Genomic DNA, 22,590 nt, shown 5'->3' on the forward strand with positions numbered 1-22,590 from the left:
AGCGTGCGGGAGGTTTTTCTCTATAGAACCTGTCGAGTAGCATCTCCAGTCCGTGCGTGCTGCAGGATTCCTCTTGAGAAACTGTGGTGTAGGATCTCCAGTCCATGTCTGCTGGAGGTTTTCCTCTATAGAAACTGTGGAGTAGGATTTCCAGTCCATGCTGCTGGATGTTTTCCTCTATATAAACTGTGGTGGACGATCTCCTGTCCACGCGTGCTGGAGGTTTTCCTCTATAGAAACTGTGGTATAGTATCTGCAGTCCATGAGTGCTGGAGATTTTCCTCTCCAGAAACTGTGGTGTAGGATCTGCAGTCAATGCTTGTTGGAGGTTTTCTTCTACAGAAGCTGTGGTGTAGGATCTCTAGTCCATGCGTTGTTGGTGTTTTTCCTCTTTAGATAAAGTGGTGTAGGATCTCCAGTCCATGCGTTCTGCTGGCTTCATCTATTGAAATTGTGATGTAGGATCTCGAGTCCATGTGTGTTGTAGGTTTTACTTTATAGAAACTGTGGTGTAGGATCTCCAGTCCATGCATGCTGGAGGTTTTCCTCTATAGAAACTGTGTTGTAGGGTGTCCAGTCCAAGCGTGCTGGAGGTTTTCCTCTATAGAACCTGTCGAGTAGGATCTCCAGTCCGTGCGTGCTGCAGGATTCCTCTTGAGAAACTGTGGTGTAGGATCTCCAGTCCATGCCTGCTGGAGAATTTCCACTATGGAAACTGTGGTCTAGGATCTCCAGTCCATGCTTATTGGAGGTTTTCCTCTATAGAAACTGTCGTGTAGGATCTCCAGTCCATGCCTGCTGGAGGTTTTTCTCTATAGAAACTGTGGTGTAGGATCTCCAGTCCATGCTTATTGGAGGTTTTTATTCTATAGAAACTGTCGTGTAGGATCTCAAGTCCATGCCTGCTGGAGGTTTTTCTCTATAGAAACTGTGGTGTAGTTTCTCCAGTCCATGCGTGCTGGATGTTTTCCTCTATAGAAACTGTGATGTACGATCTCCAGTCCATGCTTGTTGGAGGTTTTCCTCTCTAGAAACTGTGGTATGGAATCTGCAGTCCATGAGTGCTGGAGATTTTCCTCTATAGAAACTGTGGTGTAGGATCTCCAGTCCATGCGTCCTGTAGGTTTTCCTCTATAGAATCTGTGTTTTCGGATCTCCAGACCATGCTTATTGGAGGTTTTCCTCTATAGAAACTGTGGTGTAGGATTTCCAGTCCATGCTGCTGGATGTTCTCCTCTATATAAACTGTGGTGGAAGATCTCCTGTCCACGCGTGCTGGAGGTTTTCCTCTATAGAAACTGTGGGGTAGGATCTCCAGTCCATGTGTTCTGGAAGCTTTCCTCGATAGAAACTGTGTTGTAGTATTTCCAGTCCATGCGTGCTGCAGACTTTCCTCTACAGACACTGTGGTGTAGGATCTCCAGTCCATGCGTGCTGGAGGTTTTCTTCTTTTGAAACTGTTGTGTAGGATCTACAGTCCATGCTTGTTGGAGGTTTTTCTCTATATAAACTGTGGTGCCGTATCTCCAGTCCATGCGTACTGCAGGTTTTCCCCTATACAATCTGTGGTTTACGATCTCCAGTCCATGCTTATTGGAGGTTTTCCTCTATAGAAACTGTCGAGTAGGATCTCCAGTCCATGCCTGCTGGAGGTTTTCCTCTATAGAAACTGTGGTGTAGGATTTCCAGTCCATGCTGCTGGATCTTTTACTCTATATAAACTGTTGTGTCGATCCTCCAGTGCATGCATACTGGAGGTTTTCCTCTATAGAAACTGTGGTGTAGCATCTCCAGTCTCTGCGTGTTGTAGGATTTCCTCTATAGAAACAGTTGTGTTGGATTTCCTGTCCATGAATGCTGGAGGTTTTCCTCTACGCAAATGTGGTGTAGGATCTCCATTCCATGCCTCTTGGAGCTTTTCCCCTATAGAAACTGTGGTTTAGGATCTCCAGTCTATGCGTTCTGGAGGCTTTCCTCTATGGAAACTGTGTTGTAGAATTTTCAGTCCATGCGTGCTGGAGATTTTTCTCTATAGAAACTGTGTTGTAGGATCTCCAGTCCATGCGTGCTGGAGATATTCTTCTTTTGAAACTGTGGTGTAGGATCTACAGTCCCTGCTTGTTGGATGTTTTCCTCAATAGAAACTGTGGTGGAGGATCTCCAGTCCACTCATGCAGGACATATTCCTCTATAGAAACTGTGTTGTAGGATTTCCAGTCCATGCGTGCTGGAGGATTTCCTCTATAGAAACTGTGGTGGACGATCTTCTGTCCACGCGTGCCGGAGGTTTTCCTGTGTAGAAACTGTGATGTACGATCTCCAGTCCATGCTTGTTGGAGATTTTCCTCTCTAGAAACTGTGGTATAGAAGCTGCAGTCCATGAGTGCTGGAGATTTTCCTCTATAGAAACTGTGGTGTAGGATCTCCAGTCAATGCGTGCTGTAGGTTTCCCTCAATAGAAACTGTGGTGTAGTATCTGCAGTCCATGCGTCCTGTAGGTTTTCCTCTATAGAATCTGTGTTTTAGGATCTCCAGACCATGCATGCTGGAGGTTTTCCTCTATAGAAACTGTGGTGTAGGATCTCCAGTTCATGCGTGCTGGAGGTTTTCCTCTATAGAATCTGTGGTGCAGGATCTCCAGTTCATGCGTGCTGGAGGTTTTCCTCTGTAGAAGCTGTGGTGTAGGATCTCCAGTCCATGCCTGCTGGAGGTTTTCCTCTATAGAATCTGTGGTGTAGCATCTCCAGTCCATGCGTGTTGGAGGTTTTCCTCTTTAGAAACTGTGGGGTAGGATCTCCAGTCCATGCATTCTGGAAGCTTTCCTCGATAGAAACTGTGTTGTAGTATTTCCAGTCCATGTGTGCTGCAGACTTTCCTCTATAGAAACAGTTGTGTTGGATTTCCTGTCCATGAATGCTGGAGGTTTTCCTCTACGCAAATGTGGTGTAGGATCTCCATTCCATGCCTCTTGGAGCTTTTCCCCTATAGAAACTGTGGTTTAGGATCTCCAGTCTATGCGTTCTGGAGGCTTTCCTCTATGGAAACTGTGTTGTAGAATTTTCAGTCCATGCGTGCTGGAGATTTTTCTCTATAGAAACTGTGTTGTAGGATCTCCAGTCCATGCGTGCTGGAGATATTCTTCTTTTGAAACTGTGGTGTAGGATCTACAGTCCCTGCTTGTTGGATGTTTTCCTCTATAGAAACTGTGGTGGAGGATCTCCAGTCCACTCATGCTGGACATATTCCTCTATAGAAACTGTGTTGTAGGATTTCCAGTCCATGCGTGCTGGAGGATTTCCTCTATAGAAACTGTGGTGGACGATCTTCTGTCCACACGTGCCGGAGGTTTTCCTGTGTAGAAACTGCGGTGTGGGATCTCCAGTCCATGCGTGCTGGAGGTTTTCATCTATGGAAACTGTGGTGTAGGATCTCCAGTCCATGCGTGCTGGAGGTTTTCCTCTATAGAAACTGTGATGTACGATCTCCAGTGCATGCTTGTTAGAGGTTTTCCTCTCTAGACACTGTGGTATAGTATCTGCAGTCCATGAGTGCTGGAGATTTTCCTCTCTAGAAACTGGGGTGTAGGGTCTCCAGTCCGTGCAAGATGCAGGATTCCTCTATAGAATCTGTGGAGTAGGATTTCCAGTCCATGCATGCTGGAGGTTTTCCTCTATGGAAATGTTCTGTAGGATCTCCAGTCCATGCGTGTTGTAGGTTTTCCTCAATACAAACTGTGGTGTAGTATCCCCTGTCCATGCGTGCTGTAGGTTTTCCTCTATGGATTCTGTGTTTTAAGATCTCCAGTCCATGCTTATTGGAGGTTTTCCTCTATAGAAACTGTCGTGTAGGATCTCCAGTCCATGCCTGCTGGAGGTTTTCCTCTATAGAAACTGTGGTGTAGGATCTCCAGTCCATGCTTATTGGAGGTTTTTATTCTATAGAAACTGTTGTGTAGGATCTCCAGTCCATGCCTGCTGGAGGTTTTCCTCTATAGAAACTGTGGTGTAGTTTCTCCAGTCCATGCGTGCTGGATGTTTTCCTCTATAGAAACTGTGATGTACGATCTCCAGTCCATGCTTGTTGGAGATTTTCCTCTCTAGAAACTGTGGTATAGAAGCTGCAGTCCATCAGTGCTGGAGATTTTCCTCTATAGAAACTGTGGTGTAGGATCTCCAGTCAATGCGTGCTGTAGGTTTCCCTCAATAGAAACTGTGGTGTAGTATCTGCAGTCCATGCGTCCTGTAGGTTTTCCTCTATAGAATCTGTGTTTTAGGATCTCCAGACCATGCTTATTGGAGGTTTTCCTCTATAGAAACTGTGGTGTAGGATTTCCAGTCCATGCTGCTGGATGTTTTCCTCTATATAAACTGTGGTGGACGATCTCTTGTCCACGCGTGCTGGAGGTTTTCCTCAATAGAATCTGTGGTGTAGCATCTCCAGTCCATGCGTGTTAGTGGTTTTCCTCTATAGAAACTGTGGTGTAGGATCTCCAGTCCATGCGTACTGGAGGTTTTCTTCTTTTGAAACTGTTGTGTAGGATCTACAGTCCATGCTTGTTGGAGGTTTTCCTCTATATAAACTGTGGTGTCGTATCTCCAGTCCATGCGTACTGCAGGTTTTCCTCTATACAATCTGTGGTTTACGATCTCCAGTCCATGCTTATTGGAGGTTTTCCTCTATAGAAACTGTCGAGTAGGATCTCCAGTTCATGCCTGCTGGAGGTTTTCCTCTATAGAAACTGTGGTGTAGGATTTCCAGTCCATGCTGCTGGATCTTTTACTCTATATAAACTGTGGTGGACGATCTCCTGTCCATGCGTGCTGGAGGTTTTCCTCTATAGAATCTGTGGTTTAGTATCTCCATTCCATGAGTGTTGGAGGTTTTCCTCTATAGAAACTGTGGTGTAGGATCTCCAGTCCATGCCTGCTGGAGGTTTTCCTCTATAGAAACTGTTGTGTAGCATCTCCAGTCTCTGCGTGTTGTAGGATTTCCTCCATAGAAACAGTTGTGTTGGATTTCCTGTCCATGAATGCCGGAGGTTTTCCTCTACGCAAATGTGGTGTAGGATCTCCATTCCATGCCTCTTGGAGCTTTTCCCCTATAGAAACTGTTTAGGATCTCCAGTCTATGCGTTCTGGAGGCTTTCCTCTATGGAAACTGTGTTGTAGAATTTCCAGTCCATGCGTGCTGGCGATTTTCCTCTGTAGAAACTGTGTTTTAGGATCTCCAGTCCATGCGTGCTGGAGATATTCTTCTTTTGAAACTGTGGTATAGCATCTACAGTCCCTGCTTGTTGGATGTTTTCCTCTATAGAAACTGTGGTGGAGGATCTCCAGTCCACTCATGCTGGACATATTCCTCTATAGAAACTGTGTTGTAGGATTTCCAGTCCATGCGTGCTGGAGGATTTCCTCTATAGAAACTGTGGTGGACGATCTTCTGTCCATGCGTGCCGGAGGTTTTCCTGTGTAGAAACTGCGGTGTGGGATCTCCAGTCCATGCGTGCTGGAGGTTTTCCACTCTGGAAATTGTGGTGTAGGGTCTCCAGTCCATGCGTGCTGGATGTTTTCCTCTATAGAAACTGTGATGTACGATCTCCAGTGCATGCTTGTTGGAGGTTTTCCTCTCTAGAAACTGTGGTATAGTATCTGCAGTCCATGAGTGCGGAGATTTCCTCTATAGAATCTGTGGTGTAGTAACTCCAGTCCGTGCATGATGCAGGATTCCTCTATAGAATCTGTGGTGTAGGATTTCCAGTCCATGCATGCTGGAGGTTTTCCTCTATGGAAATGTTCTGTAGGATCTCCAGTCCATGCGTGTTGTAGGTTTTCCTCTATAGAATCTGTGTTTTACGATCTCCAGTCCATGCTTATTGGAGGTTTTCCTCTATAGAAACTGTGGTGAAGGATTTCCAGTCAATGCTGCTGGATGTTTTCCTCTATATAATCTGTGGTGGACGATCTCCTGTTCACGCGTGCTGGAGGTTTTCCTCTATAGAATCTGTTGTGTCGTATCTCCAGTCCATGCGTGTTGGAGGTATTCCTCTCTAGAAACTGGGGTGTAGGATCTCCAGTCAATGCTTGTTGGAGGCTTTCCTCTATAGAAACTGTGGTGTAGTAATCCAGTCCTTGCATGATGCAGGATTCCTCTATAGAATCTGTGGGTGTAGGATTTCCAGTCCATGCATCCTGGAGGTTTTCCTCTATGGAAATGTGGTGTAGGATCTCCAGTCCATGCGTGTTGTAGGTTTTCCTCAATAGAAGCTGTGGTGTAGTATCCCTAGTCCATGCGTGCTGTAGGTTTTCCTCTATAGAATCTGTGTTTTAAGATCTCCAGTCCATGCTTATTGGAGGTTTTCCTCTATAGAAACTGTGGGGAAGGATTTCCAGTCCATGCTGCTGGAGGTTTTCCTCTATAGAATCTGTTGTGTAGTATCTCCAGTCCATGCGTGTTGGAGGTTTTCCTCTATAGAAACTGTGGTGTAGGATCTCCAGTACATGCCTGCTGCAGGTTTCCCTCTATAGAAACTATGTTGCAGTATTTCCAGTCCATGCGTGCTGGAGATTTTCCTCTATAGAAACTGTGGTTTAGGATCTCCAGTCCATGCGTGCTGGAGGTTTTCTTCTTTTGAAACTGTGGTGTAGGCTCTACAGTCCATACTTGTTGGAGGTTTTCCTCTATAGAAATGTGGTGTAGGATCTCCAGTCCATGCATGCTGGAGCTTTTCCACTATAGAAACTGTGGTGTAGTATCTCCTGTCCACTCATGCTGGAGTTATTCCTCTATAGAAACTGTGGTGTAGGATCTCCAGTCTCTGCGTGTTGTAGGTTTTCCTCTATAGAAACTGTTGTGTTGGATTTCCTGTCCATGCATGCTGGAGGTTTTCCTCTATGGAAATGTGGTGTAGGATCTCCAGTCCATGCCTGCTGCAGCTTTTCCACTATAGAAACTGTGGTGTAGGATCTCCAGTCTATGCGTTCTGGAGGCTTTCCTCAATAGAAACTGTGCTGTAGGATCTCCAGTCCGTGCGTGCTGGAGGTTTTCTTCTTTTGCAACTGTGTTGTAGGATCTACAGTCCATTCTTGTTGGATGTTTTCCTCTATAGAAACTGTGGTGGAGGATCTCCAGTCCACTCATGCTGGAGATATTCCTCTATAGAAACTGTGTTGTAGGATTTCCAGTCCATGCGTGCTGGAGGTTTTCCTCTGTAGAAACTGTGGTGGACGATCTTCTGTCCATGCGTGCCGGAGTTTTTCCTGTGTAGAAACTGCGGTGTGGGATCTCCAGTCCATGCGTGCAGGAGGTTTTCCTCTATGGAAACTGTTGTGGACGATCTCCTGTTCACGCGTGCTGGAGGTTTTCCTGTATAGAATCTGTTGTGTCGTATCTCCAGTCCATGCGTGTTGGAGGTATTCCTCTCTAGAAACAGGGGTGTAGAATCTCCAGTCAATGCTTGTTGGAGGTTTTCCTCTATAGAAACTGTGGTGTAGTAACTCCAGTCCTTGCATGATGCAGGATTCCTCTATAGAATCTGTGGTGTAGGATTTCCAGTCCATGCATCCTGGAGGTTTTCCTCTAAGGAAATGTGGTGTAGGATCTCCAGTCCATGCGTGTTGTAGGTTTTCCTCAATAGAAACTGTGGGGTAGTATCCCCAGTCCATGCTTGCTGTAGGATTTCCTCTATAGAATCTGTGTTTTAAGATCTCCAGTCCATGCTTATTGGAGGTTTTCCTCTATAGAAACTGTGCTGAAGGATTTCCAGTCCATGCTGCTGGAGGTTTTCCTCTATAGAATCTGTTGTGTAGTATCTCCAGTCCATGCGTGTTGGAGGTTTTCCTCTATAGAAACTGTGGTGTAGGATCTCCAGTACATGCCTGCTGGAGGTTTCCCTCTATAGAAACTGTGTTGCAGTATTTCCAGTCCATGCGTGCTGGAGATTTTCCTCTATAGAAACTGTGGTTTAGGATCTCCAGTCCATGCGTGCTGGAGGTTTTCTTCTTTTGAAACTGTGGTGTAGGCTCTACAGTCCATACTTGTTGGAGGTTTTCCTCTATAGAAATGTGGTGTAGGATCTCCAGTCCATGCCTGCTGTAGCTTTTCCACTATAGAAACTGTGGTGTAGTATCTCCAGTCCACTCATGCTGGAGATATTCCTCTATAGAAACTGTGGTGTAGGATCTCCAGTCTCTGCGTGTTGTAGGTTTTCCTCTATAGAAACTGTTGTGTAGGATCTCCAGTCTCTGCGTGTTGTAGGTTTTCCTCTATGGAAACTGTTGTGTTGGATTTCCTGTCCATGCATGCTGGAGGTTTTCCTCTATGGAAATGTGGTGTAGGATCTCCAGTCCATGCCTGCTGCAGCTTTTCCACTATAGAAACTGTGGTGTAGGATCTCCAGTCTATGCGTTCTGGAGGCTTTCCTCAATAGAAACTGCGGTGTAGGATCTCCAATCCATGCGTACTGGAGGTTTTCCTCTTTTGAAACTGTGGTGTAGGATCTCCAGTCCATGCGTGCTGGTGGTTTTCCTCTATAGAAACTGTGATGTACGATCTCCAGTCCATGCTTGTTGGAGGTTTTCCTCTCTAGAAACTGTGGTATAGTATCTGCAGTCCATGCATGCTGGAGGTTTTCCTCTATAGAAACTGTGGTGTAGGATCTCCAGTCCATGCGTGTTGTAGGTTTTCCTCAATAGAAACTGTGGTGTAGTATCTCCAGACCATGCGTGCTGTAGGTTTTCCTCTATAGACTCTGTGTTTTAGGATCTCCAGTCCATGCGTGCTGGATGTTTTCCTCTATATAAACTGTGGTGGATGATCTCCTGTACACGCGTGCTGGAGGTTTTCCTCTATAGAATCTGTGGTGTAGTATCTCCAGTCCATGCGTGTTGGAGGTTTTCCTCGATAGAAACTGTCGTATAGGATCTCAAGTCCATTCCTGCTGGAGGTTTCCCTCTTTAGAAACTTTTGTGTAGGATCTCCAGTCTATGCGTGTTGTAGGTTTTCCTCTGTAGAAACTGTGGTGTAGGATCTCCAGTGTATGCGTTCTGGAGGCTTTCCTCTATAGAAACTGTGTTGTAGTATTTCCAGTCCATGCGCGCTGGAGATTTTCCTCTCTAGAAACTGTGGTGTAGGATCTCCAGCCCATGCGTGCTTGAGGTTGTCTTCTATACAAACTGTGGTGTACGATCTCCAGTCCATGCTTGTTGCAGGTTTTCCTCAATAGAAACTGTGGTGTAGTATCTCCAGTCCATTTGTGCTGTAGGTTTTCCTCTATAGAAACTGTGGTTTAGGATCTCCAGTCCATGCTTATTGGAGCTTTTCCTCTATAGAAGCTGTCATGTAGGATCTCCAGTCTATGCATGCTGGAGGTTTTCCTCTGTAGAATCTGTGGTGTAGGATTTCAGTCCATGCTGCTGGATGTTTTCCTCTATATAATCTGAGGTGGATGATCTCCTGTCCACGCGTTCTGTAGGTTTTCCTCTATAGAATCTGTGGTGTAGTATCTCCAATCCATGCGTGTTGGATGTTTTCCTCTATAGAAACTGTGGTGTAGGATCTCCAGTCCATGCCTGCTGTAGGTTTTCCTTTATAGAAACTGTGGTGTAGGATTTCCAGTCCATGCTGCTGGATGTTTTCCTCTATATAAACTGTGGTGGACGATCTCCTGTCCACGCGTGCTGGAGGTTTTCCTCTATAGAATCTGTGGTGTAGTATCTCCAGTCCATGCGTGTTGGAGGTTTTCCGCTATAGAAACTGTTGTGTAGGATCTCCAGTCTATGCGTGTTGTAGGTTTTCCTCTATAGAAACTGTTGTGTCGGATTTCGAGTTCATGCATGCTGGAGGTTTTCATGTATGGAAATATGGTGTAGGATCACCAGTCCATGCCTGCTGGAGCTTTTCCACTATAGAAACTGTGGCGTAGGATCTCCAGTCTATGCGTTCAGGAGGCTTTCCTCTAGAGAAACTTTGTTGTAGTATTTCCAGTCCATGCGTGCTGGAGATTTTCCTCAATGGAAACTGTGGTGTAGGATCTCCAGTCCATGCGTGCTGGAGGTTTTCTTCTTTTGAAACTGTGGTGTAGGATCTACAGTCCATGCCTGCTGGAGGTATTCCACTATGGAAACTGTGGTGTAGGATTTGCCGTCCATGCTTGTTGGATGTTTTCCTCGATTGAAATTGTGATGTAGGATCTCCAGTCCATGCGTGTTGTAGGTTTTCCTTTATAGAAACTGTGGTGTAGGATCTCCAGTCCAAGCGTGCTGGAGGTTTTCCTCTATAGAAACTGTGGTGTAGGATCTCCAGACCATGCATGCTGGAGGTTTTCCTCTATAGAAACTGTGGTGTAGGATCTCCAGTCCATGCTTATTGGAGGTTTTTATTCTATAGAAACTGTTGTGTAGGATCTCCAGTCCATGCCTGCTGGAGGTTTTCCTCTACAGAAACTGTGGTGTAGTTTCTCCAGTCCATGCCTGCTGGAGGTTTTCCTCTATAGCAACTGTGGTGTAGTTTCTCCAGTCCATGAGTGCTGGAGATTTTCCTCTATAGAAACTGTGGTGTAGGATCTCCAGTCAATGCGTGTTGTAGGTTTCCCTCAATAGAAACTGTGGTGTAGTATCTGCAGTCCATGCGTCCTGTAGGTTTTCCTCTATAGAATCTGTGTTTTAGGATCTCCAGACCATGCTTATTGGAGGTTTTCCTCTATAGAAACTGTGGTGTAGGATTTCCAGTCCATGCTGCTGGATGTTTTCCTCTATATAAACTGTGGTGGACGATCTCCTGTCCATGCGTGCTGGAGGTTTTCCTCTATAGAATCTGTGGTGTAGCATCTCCCGTCCATGCGTGTTGGAGGTATTCCTCTATAGAAACTGTGGGGTACGATCTCCAGTCCATGCCTGCTAGAGCTTTTCCACTATAGAAACTGTGGTGTAGGATCTACAGTCTATGCGTTCTGGAACCTTTCCTCGATAGAAACTGTGTTGTAGTTTTTCCAGTCCATGCGTGCTGCAGACTTTCCTCTATAGAAACTGTGGTGTAGGATCTCCAGTCCATGCGTACTGGAGGTTTTCTTCTTTTGAAACTGTTGTGTAGGATCTACAGTCCATGCTTGTTGGAGGTTTTCCTCTATATAAACTGTGGTGTCGTATCTCCAGTCCATGCGTACTGCAGGTTTTCCTCTATACAATCTGTGGTTTACGATCTCCAGTCCATGCTTATTGGAGGTTTTCCTCTATAGAAACTGTCGAGTAGGATCTCCAGTCCATGCCTGCTGGAGGTTTTCCTCTATAGAAACTGTCGAGTAGGATCTCCAGTCCATGCCTGCTGGAGGTTTTCCTCTATAGAAACTGTGGTGTAGGATCTCCAGTCCATGCGTCCTGTAGGTTTTCCTCTATAGAATCTGTGTTTTAGGATCTCCAGACCATGCTTATTGGAGGTTTTCCTCTATAGAAACTGTGGTGTAGGATTTCCAGTCCATGCTGCTGGATGTTTTCCTCTATATAAACTGTGGTGGACGATCTCCTGTCCATGCGTGCTGGAGGTTTTCCTCTATAGAATCTGTGGTGTAGCATCTCCCGTCCATGCGTGTTGGAGGTATTCCTCTATAGAAACTGTGGGGTACGATCTCCAGTCCATGCCTGCTAGAGCTTTTCCACTATAGAAACTGTGGTGTAGGATCTACAGTCTATGCGTTCTGGAACCTTTCCTCGATAGAAACTGTGTTGTAGTTTTTCCAGTCCATGCGTGCTGCAGACTTTCCTCTATAGAAACTGTGGTGTAGGATCTCCAGTCCATGCGTACTGGAGGTTTTCTTCTTTTGAAACTGTTGTGTAGGATCTACAGTCCATGCTTGTTGGAGGTTTTCCTCTATATAAACTGTGGTGTCGTATCTCCAGTCCATGCGTACTGCAGGTTTTCCTCTATACAATCTGTGGTTTACGATCTCCAGTCCATGCTTATTGGAGGTTTTCCTCTATAGAAACTGTCGAGTAGGATCTCCAGTCCATGCCTGCTGGAGGTTTTCCTCTATAGAAACTGTGGTGTAGGATTTCCAGTCCATGCTGCTGGATCTTTTACTCTATATATACTGTGGTGGACGATCTCCTGTCCACGCGTGCTGGAGGTTTTCCTCTATAGAATCTGTGGTTTAGTATCTCCAGTCCATGCGTGTTGGAGGTTTTCCTCTATAGAAACTGTGGTGTAGGATCTCCAGTCCATGCCTGCTGGAGGTTTTCCTCTATAGAAACTGTTGTGTAGCATCTCCAGTCTCTGCGTGTTGTAGGATTTCCTCTATAGAAACAGTTGTGTTGGATTTCCTGTCCATGAATGCTGGAGGTTTTCCTCTACGCAAATGTGGTGTAGGATCTCCATTCCATGCCTCTTGGAGCTTTTCCCCTATAGAAACTGTGGTTTAGGATCTCCAGTCTATGCGTTCTGGAGGCTTTCCTCTATGGAAACTGTGTTGTAGGATCTCCAGTCCATGCGTGCTGGAGATATTCTTCTTTTGAAACTGTGGTATAGGATCTACAGTCCCTGCTTGTTGGATGTTTTCCTCTATAGAAACTGTGGTGGAGGATCTCCAGTCCACTCATGCTGGACATATTCCTCTATAGAAACTGTGTTGTAGGATTTCCAGTCCATGCGTGCTGGAGGATTTCCTCTATAGAAACTGTGGTGGACGATCTTCTGTCCATGCGTGCCGGAGGTTTTCCTGTGTAGAAACTGCGGTGTGGGATCTCCAGTCCATGAGTGCTGGAGGTTTTCCTCTCTGGGAACTGTGGTGTAGGATCTCCAGTCCATGCGTGCTGGAGGTTTTCCTCTATAGAAACTGTGATGTACGATCTCCAGTGCATGCTTGTTGGAGGTTTTCCTCTCTAGAAACTGTGGTATAGTATCTGCAGTCCATGAGTGCTGGAGATTTTCCTCTCTAGAAACGGGGGTGTAGGGTCTCCAGTCCGTGCATGATGCAGGATTCCTCTATAGAATCTGTGGTGTAGGATTTCCAGTCCATGCATGCTGGAGGTTTTCCTCTATGGAAATGTTCTGTAGGATCTCCAGTCCATGCGTGTTGTAGGATTTCCTCAATACAAACTGTGGTGTAGTATCCCCAGTCCATGCGTGCTGTAGGTTTTCCTCTATAGAATCTGTGTTTTACGATCTCCAGTCCATGCTTATTGGAGGTTATCCTCTATAGAAACTGTGGTGAAGGATTTCCAGTCCATGCTGCTGGATGTTTTCCTTTATATAAACTGTGGTGGACGATCTCCTGTTCACGCGTGATGGAGGTTTTCCTCTATAGAAACTGGGGTGTAGGATCTCCAGTCAATGCTTGTTGGAGGTTTTCCTCTATAGAAACTGTGGCGTAGTAACTCCAGTCCTTGCATGATGCAGGATTCCTCTATAGAATCTGTGGTGTAGGATCTCCAGTCCATGCGTGTTGTAGGTTTTCCTCAATGGAAACTGTGGGGTAGTATCCCCAGTCCATGCGTGCTGTAGTTTTTCCTCTATAGAATCTGTGTTTTAAGATCTCCAGTCCATGCTTATTGGAGGTTTTCCTCTATAGAAACTGTGCTGAAGGATTTCCAGTCCATGCTGCTGGAGGTTTTCCTCTATAGAATCTGTTGTGTAGTATCTCCAGTCCATGCGTGTTGGAGGTTTTCCTCTATAGAAACTGTGGTGTAGGATCTCCAGTACATGCCTGCTGGAGGTTTCCCTCTATAGAAACTGTGTTGCAGTATTTCCAGTCCATGCGTGCTGGAGATTTTCCTCTATAGAAACTGTGGTTTAGGATCTCCAGTCCATGCGTGCTGGAGGTTTTCTTCTTTTGAAACTGTGGTGTAGGCTCTACCTTCCATACTTGTTGGAGGTTTTCCTCTATAGAAATGTGGTGTACGATCTCCAGTCCATGCCTGCTGGAGATTTTCCACTATAGAAACTGTGGTGTTGTATCTCCAGTCCACTCATGCTGGAGATATTCCTCTATAGAAACTGTGGTGTAGGATCTCCAGTCTCTGCGTGTTGTAGGTTTTCCTCTATAGAAACTGTTGTGCAGGATCTCCAGTCTCTGCGTGTTGTAGGTTTTCCTCTATAGAAACTGTTGTGTTGGATTTCCTGTCCATGCATGCTGGAGGTTTTCCTCTATGGAAATGTGGTGTAGGATCTCCAGTCCATGCCTGCTGCAGCTTTTCCACTATAGAAACTGTGGTGTAGGATCTCCAGTCTATGCGTTCTGGAGGCTTTCCTCAATAGAAACTGTGCTGTAGGATCTCCAGTCCATGCGTGCTGGAGGTTTTCTTCTTTTGAAACTGTGGTGTACGATCTACAGTCCATTCTTGTTGGATGTTTTCCTCTATAGAAACTGTGGTGGAGGATCTCCAGTCCACTCATGCTGGAGATATTCCTCTATAGAAACTGTGTTGTAGGATTTCCAGTCCATGCGTGCTGGAGGTTTTCCTCTGTAGAAACTGTGGTGGACGATCTTCTGTCCATGCGTGCCGGAGGTTTTCCTCTGTAGAAACTGCGGTGTAGGATCTCCAGTCCATGCGTACTGGAGGTTTTCCTCTATAGAAACTGTGGTGTAGGATCTCCAGTCCATGCGTGCTGGTTGTTTTCCTCTATAGAAACTATGATGTACGATCTCCAGTCCATGCTTGTTGGAGGTTATGCTCTCTAGAAACTGTGGTATAGTATCTGCAGTCCATGCATGCTGGAGGTTTCCTCTATAGAAAATGTGGTGTAGGATCTCCAGTCCATGCGTGTTGTAGGTTTTCCTCAATAGAAACTGTGGTGTAGTATCTCCAGACCATGCGTGCTGTAGGTTTTCCTCTATAGACTCTGTGTTTTAGGATCTCCAGTCCATGCGTGCTGGATGTTTTCCTCTATATAAACTGTGGTGGACGATCTCCTGTCCACGCGTGCTGGAGGTTTTCCTCTATAGAATCTGTGGTGTAGTATCTCCAGTCCATGCGTGTTGGAGGTTTTCCTCGATAGAAACTGTCGTATAGGATCTCCAGTCCATGCCTGCTGGAGGTTTCCCTCTATAGAAACTTTTGTGTAGGATCTCCATTCCATGCCTGCTGGAGGTTTCCCTCTATAGAAACTTTTGTGTAGGATCTCCAGTCTATGCGTGTTGTAGGTTTTCCTCTGTAGAAACTGTGGTGTAGGATTTCCAGCCCATGCATGCTGGAGGTTTTCTTCTTTTGAAACTGTGGTGTTGGATCCCAGCCCATGCGTGCTTGAGGTTGTCTTCTATAGAAACTGTGGTGTACGATCTCCAGTTTATGATTGTTGCAGGTTTTCCTCAATAGAAACTGTGGTGTAGTATCTCCAGTCCATTTGTGCTGTAGGTTTTCCTCTATAGAAACTGTGGTTTAGGATCTCCAGTCCATGCTTATTGGAGCTTTTCCTGTATAGAAGCTGTCGTGTAGGATCTCCAGTCTATGCATGCTGGAGGTTTTCCTCTGTAGAATCTGTGGTGTAGGATTTCAGTCCATGCTGCTGGATGTTTTCCTCTATATAAGCTGTGGTGGATGATCTCCTGTCCACGCGTTCTGTAGGTTTTCCTCTATAGAATCTGTGGTGTAGTATCTCCAATCCATGCGTGTTGGATGCTTTCCTCTATAGAAACTGTGGTGTAGGATCTCCAGTCCATGCCTGCTGAAGGTTTTCCTCTATAGAAACTGTGGTGTAGGATTTCCAGTCCATGCTGCTGGATGTTTTCCTCTATATAAACTGTGGTGGACGATCTCCTGTCCACGCATGCTGGAGGTTTTCCTCTATAGAATCTGTGGTGTAGTATCTCCAGTCCATGCATGTTGGAGGTTTTCCGCTATGGAAACTGTTGTGTAGGATCTCCAGTCTATGCGTGTTGTAGGTTTTCCTCTATAGAAACTGTTGTGTCGGATTTCCAATTCATGCATGCTGGAGGTTTTCCTGTATGGAAATATGGTGTAGGATCACCAGTCCATGCCTGCTGGAGCTTTTCCACTATAGAAACTGTGGCGTAGGATCTCCAGTCTATGCGTTCTGGAGGCTTTCCTCTAGAGAAACTTTGTTCTAGTATTTCCAGTCCATGCGTGCTGGAGATTTTCCTCAATGGAAACTGTGGTGTAGGATCTCCAGTCCATGCGTGCTGGAGGTTTTCTTCTTTTGAAACTGTGGTGTAGGATCTACAGTCCATGCCTGCTGGAGGTATTCCACTATGGAACCTGTGGTGTAGGATTTCCCGTCCATGCTTGTTGGATGTTTTCCTCGATTGAAATTGTGATGTAGGATCTCCAGTCCATGCGTGTTGTAGGTTTTCCTTTATAGAAACTGTGGTGTACGATCTCCAGTCCATGCCTGCTAGAGCTTTTCCACTATAGAAACTGTGGTGTAGGATCTACAGTCTATGCGTTCTGGAACCTTTCCTCGATAGAAACTGTGTTGTAGTTTTTCCAGTCCATGCGTGCTGCAGACTTTCCTCTATAGAAACTGTGGTGTAGGATCTCCAGTCCATGCGTACTGGAGGTTTTCTTCTTTTGAAACTGTTGTGTAGGATCTACAGTCCATGCTTGTTGGAGGTTTTCCTCTATATAAACTGTGGTGTCGTATCTCCAGTCCATGCGTACTGCAGGTTTTCCTCTATACAATCTGTGGTTTACGATCTCCAGTCCATGCTTATTGGAGGTTTTCCTCTATAGAAACTGTCGAGTAGGATCTCCAGTCCATGCCTGCTGGAGGTTTTCCTCTATAGAAACTGTGGTGTAGGATTTCCAGTCCATGCTGCTGGATCTTTTACTCTATATATACTGTGGTGGACGATCTCCTGTCCACGCGTGCTGGAGGTTTTCCTCTATAGAATCTGTGGTTTAGTATCTCCAGTCCATGCGTGTTGGAGGTTTTCCTCTATAGAAACTGTGGTGTAGGATCTCCAGTCCATGCCTGCTGGAGGTTTTCCTCTATAGAAACTGTTGTGTAGCATCTCCAGTCTCTGCGTGTTGTAGGATTTCCTCTATAGAAACAGTTGTGTTGGATTTCCTGTCCATGAATGCTGGAGGTTTTCCTCTACGCAAATGTGGTGTAGGATCTCCATTCCATGCCTCTTGGAGCTTTTCCCCTATAGAAACTGTGGTTTAGGATCTCCAGTCTATGCGTTCTGGAGGCTTTCCTCTATGGAAACTGTGTTGTAGGATCTCCAGTCCATGCGTGCTGGAGATATTCTTCTTTTGAAACTGTGGTATAGGATCTACAGTCCCTGCTTGTTGGATGTTTTCCTCTATAGAAACTGTGGTGGAGGATCTCCAGTCCACTCATGCTGGACATATTCCTCTATAGAAACTGTGTTGTAGGATTTCCAGTCCATGCGTGCTGGAGGATTTCCTCTATAGAAACTGTGGTGGACGATCTTCTGTCCATGCGTGCCGGAGGTTTTCCTGTGTAGAAACTGCGGTGTGGGATCTCCAGTCCATGAGTGCTGGAGGTTTTCCTCTCTGGGAACTGTGGTGTAGGATCTCCAGTCCATGCGTGCTGGAGGTTTTCCTCTATAGAAACTGTGATGTACGATCTCCAGTGCATGCTTGTTGGAGGTTTTCCTCTCTAGAAACTGTGGTATAGTATCTGCAGTCCATGAGTGCTGGAGATTTTCCTCTCTAGAAACGGGGGTGTAGGGTCTCCAGTCCGTGCATGATGCAGGATTCCTCTATAGAATCTGTGGTGTAGGATTTCCAGTCCATGCATGCTGGAGGTTTTCCTCTATGGAAATGTTCTGTAGGATCTCCAGTCCATGCGTGTTGTAGGATTTCCTCAATACAAACTGTGGTGTAGTATCCCCAGTCCATGCGTGCTGTAGGTTTTCCTCTATAGAATCTGTGTTTTACGATCTCCAGTCCATGCTTATTGGAGGTTATCCTCTATAGAAACTGTGGTGAAGGATTTCCAGTCCATGCTGCTGGATGTTTTCCTTTATATAAACTGTGGTGGACGATCTCCTGTTCACGCGTGATGGAGGTTTTCCTCTATAGAAACTGGGGTGTAGGATCTCCAGTCAATGCTTGTTGGAGGTTTTCCTCTATAGAAACTGTGGCGTAGTAACTCCAGTCCTTGCATGATGCAGGATTCCTCTATAGAATCTGTGGTGTAGGATCTCCAGTCCATGCGTGTTGTAGGTTTTCCTCAATGGAAACTGTGGGGTAGTATCCCCAGTCCATGCGTGCTGTAGTTTTTCCTCTATAGAATCTGTGTTTTAAGATCTCCAGTCCATGCTTATTGGAGGTTTTCCTCTATAGAAACTGTGCTGAAGGATTTCCAGTCCATGCTGCTGGAGGTTTTCCTCTATAGAATCTGTTGTGTAGTATCTCCAGTCCATGCGTGTTGGAGGTTTTCCTCTATAGAAACTGTGGTGTAGGATCTCCAGTACATGCCTGCTGGAGGTTTCCCTCTATAGAAACTGTGTTGCAGTATTTCCAGTCCATGCGTGCTGGAGATTTTCCTCTATAGAAACTGTGGTTTAGGATCTCCAGTCCATGCGTGCTGGAGGTTTTCTTCTTTTGAAACTGTGGTGTAGGCTCTACCTTCCATACTTGTTGGAGGTTTTCCTCTATAGAAATGTGGTGTACGATCTCCAGTCCATGCCTGCTGGAGCTTTTCCACTATAGAAACTGTGGTGTTGTATCTCCAGTCCACTCATGCTGGAGATATTCCTCTATAGAAACTGTGGTGTAGGATCTCCAGTCTCTGCGTGTTGTAGGTTTTCCTCTATAGAAACTGTTGTGCAGGATCTCCAGTCTCTGCGTGTTGTAGGTTTTCCTCTATAGAAACTGTTGTGTTGGATTTCCTGTCCATGCATGCTGGAGGTTTTCCTCTATGGAAATGTGGTGTAGGATCTCCAGTCCATGCCTGCTGCAGCTTTTCCACTATAGAAACTGTGGTGTAGGATCTCCAGTCTATGCGTTCTGGAGGCTTTCCTCAATAGAAACTGTGCTGTAGGATCTCCAGTCCATGCGTGCTGGAGGTTTTCTTCTTTTGAAACTGTGGTGTACGATCTACAGTCCATTCTTGTTGGATGTTTTCCTCTATAGAAACTGTGGTGGAGGATCTCCAGTCCACTCATGCTGGAGATATTCCTCTATAGAAACTGTGTTGTAGGATTTCCAGTCCATGCGTGCTGGAGGTTTTCCTCTGTAGAAACTGTGGTGGACGATCTTCTGTCCATGCGTGCCGGAGGTTTTCCTCTGTAGAAACTGCGGTGTAGGATCTCCAGTCCATGCGTACTGGAGGTTTTCCTCTATAGAAACTGTGGTGTAGGATCTCCAGTCCATGCGTGCTGGTTGTTTTCCTCTATAGAAACTATGATGTACGATCTCCAGTCCATGCTTGTTGGAGGTTATGCTCTCTAGAAACTGTGGTATAGTATCTGCAGTCCATGCATGCTGGAGGTTTCCTCTATAGAAAATGTGGTGTAGGATCTCCAGTCCATGCGTGTTGTAGGTTTTCCTCAATAGAAACTGTGGTGTAGTATCTCCAGACCATGCGTGCTGTAGGTTTTCCTCTATAGACTCTGTGTTTTAGGATCTCCAGTCCATGCGTGCTGGATGTTTTCCTCTATATAAACTGTGGTGGACGATCTCCTGTCCACGCGTGCTGGAGGTTTTCCTCTATAGAATCTGTGGTGTAGTATCTCCAGTCCATGCGTGTTGGAGGTTTTCCTCGATAGAAACTGTCGTATAGGATCTCCAGTCCATGCCTGCTGGAGGTTTCCCTCTATAGAAACTTTTGTGTAGGATCTCCATTCCATGCCTGCTGGAGGTTTCCCTCTATAGAAACTTTTGTGTAGGATCTCCAGTCTATGCGTGTTGTAGGTTTTCCTCTGTAGAAACTGTGGTGTAGGATTTCCAGCCCATGCATGCTGGAGGTTTTCTTCTTTTGAAACTGTGGTGTTGGATCCCAGCCCATGCGTGCTTGAGGTTGTCTTCTATAGAAACTGTGGTGTACGATCTCCAGTTTATGATTGTTGCAGGTTTTCCTCAATAGAAACTGTGGTGTAGTATCTCCAGTCCATTTGTGCTGTAGGTTTTCCTCTATAGAAACTGTGGTTTAGGATCTCCAGTCCATGCTTATTGGAGCTTTTCCTGTATAGAAGCTGTCGTGTAGGATCTCCAGTCTATGCATGCTGGAGGTTTTCCTCTGTAGAATCTGTGGTGTAGGATTTCAGTCCATGCTGCTGGATGTTTTCCTCTATATAAGCTGTGGTGGATGATCTCCTGTCCACGCGTTCTGTAGGTTTTCCTCTATAGAATCTGTGGTGTAGTATCTCCAATCCATGCGTGTTGGATGCTTTCCTCTATAGAAACTGTGGTGTAGGATCTCCAGTCCATGCCTGCTGAAGGTTTTCCTCTATAGAAACTGTGGTGTAGGATTTCCAGTCCATGCTGCTGGATGTTTTCCTCTATATAAACTGTGGTGGACGATCTCCTGTCCACGCATGCTGGAGGTTTTCCTCTATAGAATCTGTGGTGTAGTATCTCCAGTCCATGCATGTTGGAGGTTTTCCGCTATGGAAACTGTTGTGTAGGATCTCCAGTCTATGCGTGTTGTAGGTTTTCCTCTATAGAAACTGTTGTGTCGGATTTCCAATTCATGCATGCTGGAGGTTTTCCTGTATGGAAATATGGTGTAGGATCACCAGTCCATGCCTGCTGGAGCTTTTCCACTATAGAAACTGTGGCGTAGGATCTCCAGTCTATGCGTTCTGGAGGCTTTCCTCTAGAGAAACTTTGTTCTAGTATTTCCAGTCCATGCGTGCTGGAGATTTTCCTCAATGGAAACTGTGGTGTAGGATCTCCAGTCCATGCGTGCTGGAGGTTTTCTTCTTTTGAAACTGTGGTGTAGGATCTACAGTCCATGCCTGCTGGAGGTATTCCACTATGGAACCTGTGGTGTAGGATTTCCCGTCCATGCTTGTTGGATGTTTTCCTCGATTGAAATTGTGATGTAGGATCTCCAGTCCATGCGTGTTGTAGGTTTTCCTTTATAGAAACTGTGGTGTACGATCTCCAGTCCATGCCTGCTAGAGCTTTTCCACTATAGAAACTGTGGTGTAGGATCTACAGTCTATGCGTTCTGGAACCTTTCCTCGATAGAAACTGTGTTGTAGTTTTTCCAGTCCATGCGTGCTGCAGACTTTCCTCTATAGAAACTGTGGTGTAGGATCTCCAGTCCATGCGTACTGGAGGTTTTCTTCTTTTGAAACTGTTGTGTAGGATCTACAGTCCATGCTTGTTGGAGGTTTTCCTCTATATAAACTGTGGTGTCGTATCTCCAGTCCATGCGTACTGCAGGTTTTCCTCTATACAATCTGTGGTTTACGATCTCCAGTCCATGCTTATTGGAGGTTTTCCTCTATAGAAACTGTCGAGTAGGATCTCCAGTCCATGCCTGCTGGAGGTTTTCCTCTATAGAAACTGTGGTGTAGGATTTCCAGTCCATGCTGCTGGATCTTTTACTCTATATAAACTGTGGTGGACGATCTACTGTCCACGCGTGCTGGAGGTTTTCCTCTATAGAATCTGTGGTTTAGTATCTCCAGTCCATGCGTGTTGGAGGTTTTCCTCTATAGAAACTGTGGTGTAGGATCTCCAGTCCATGCCTGCTGGAGGTTTTCCTCTATAGAAACTGTTGTGTAGCATCTCCAGTCTCTGCGTGTTGTAGGATTTCCTCTATAGAAACAGTTGTGTTGGATTTCCTGTCCATGAATGCTGGAGGTTTTCCTCTACGCAAATGTGGTGTAGGATCTCCATTCCATGCCTCTTGGAGCTTTTCCCCTATAGAAACTGTGGTTTAGGATCTCCAGTCTATGCGTTCTGGAGGCTTTCCTCTATGGAAACTGTGTTGTAGGATCTCCAGTCCATGCGTGCTGGAGATATTCTTCTTTTGAAACTGTGGTATAGGATCTACAGTCCCTGCTTGTTGGATGTTTTCCTCTATAGAAACTGTGGTGGAGGATCTCCAGTCCACTCATGCTGGACATATTCCTCTATAGAAACTGTGTTGTAGGATTTCCAGTCCATGCGTGCTGGAGGATTTCCTCTATAGAAACTGTGGTGGACGATCTTCTGTCCATGCGTGCCGGAGGTTTTCCTGTGTAGAAACTGCGGTGTGGGATCTCCAGTCCATGAGTGCTGGAGGTTTTCCTCTCTGGGAACTGTGGTGTAGGATCTCCAGTCCATGCGTGCTGGAGGTTTTCCTCTATAGAAACTGTGATGTACGATCTCCAGTGCATGCTTGTTGGAGGTTTTCCTCTCTAGAAACTGTGGTATAGTATCTGCAGTCCATGAGTGCTGGAGATTTTCCTCTCTAGAAACGGGGGTGTAGGGTCTCCAGTCCGTGCATGATGCAGGATTCCTCTATAGAATCTGTGGTGTAGGATTTCCAGTCCATGCATGCTGGAGGTTTTCCTCTATGGAAATGTTCTGTAGGATCTCCAGTCCATGCGTGTTGTAGGTTTTCCTCAATACAAACTGTGGTGTAGTATCCCCAGTCCATGCGTGCTGTAGGTTTTCCTCTATAGAATCTGTGTTTTACGATCTCCAGTCCATGCTTATTGGAGGTTATCCTCTATAG

The sequence above is a fragment of the Hypanus sabinus genome, chromosome 8 (genome assembly GCF_030144855.1).
Source record: "Hypanus sabinus isolate sHypSab1 chromosome 8, sHypSab1.hap1, whole genome shotgun sequence".
Lineage (NCBI taxonomy): Eukaryota > Metazoa > Chordata > Chondrichthyes > Myliobatiformes > Dasyatidae > Hypanus > Hypanus sabinus.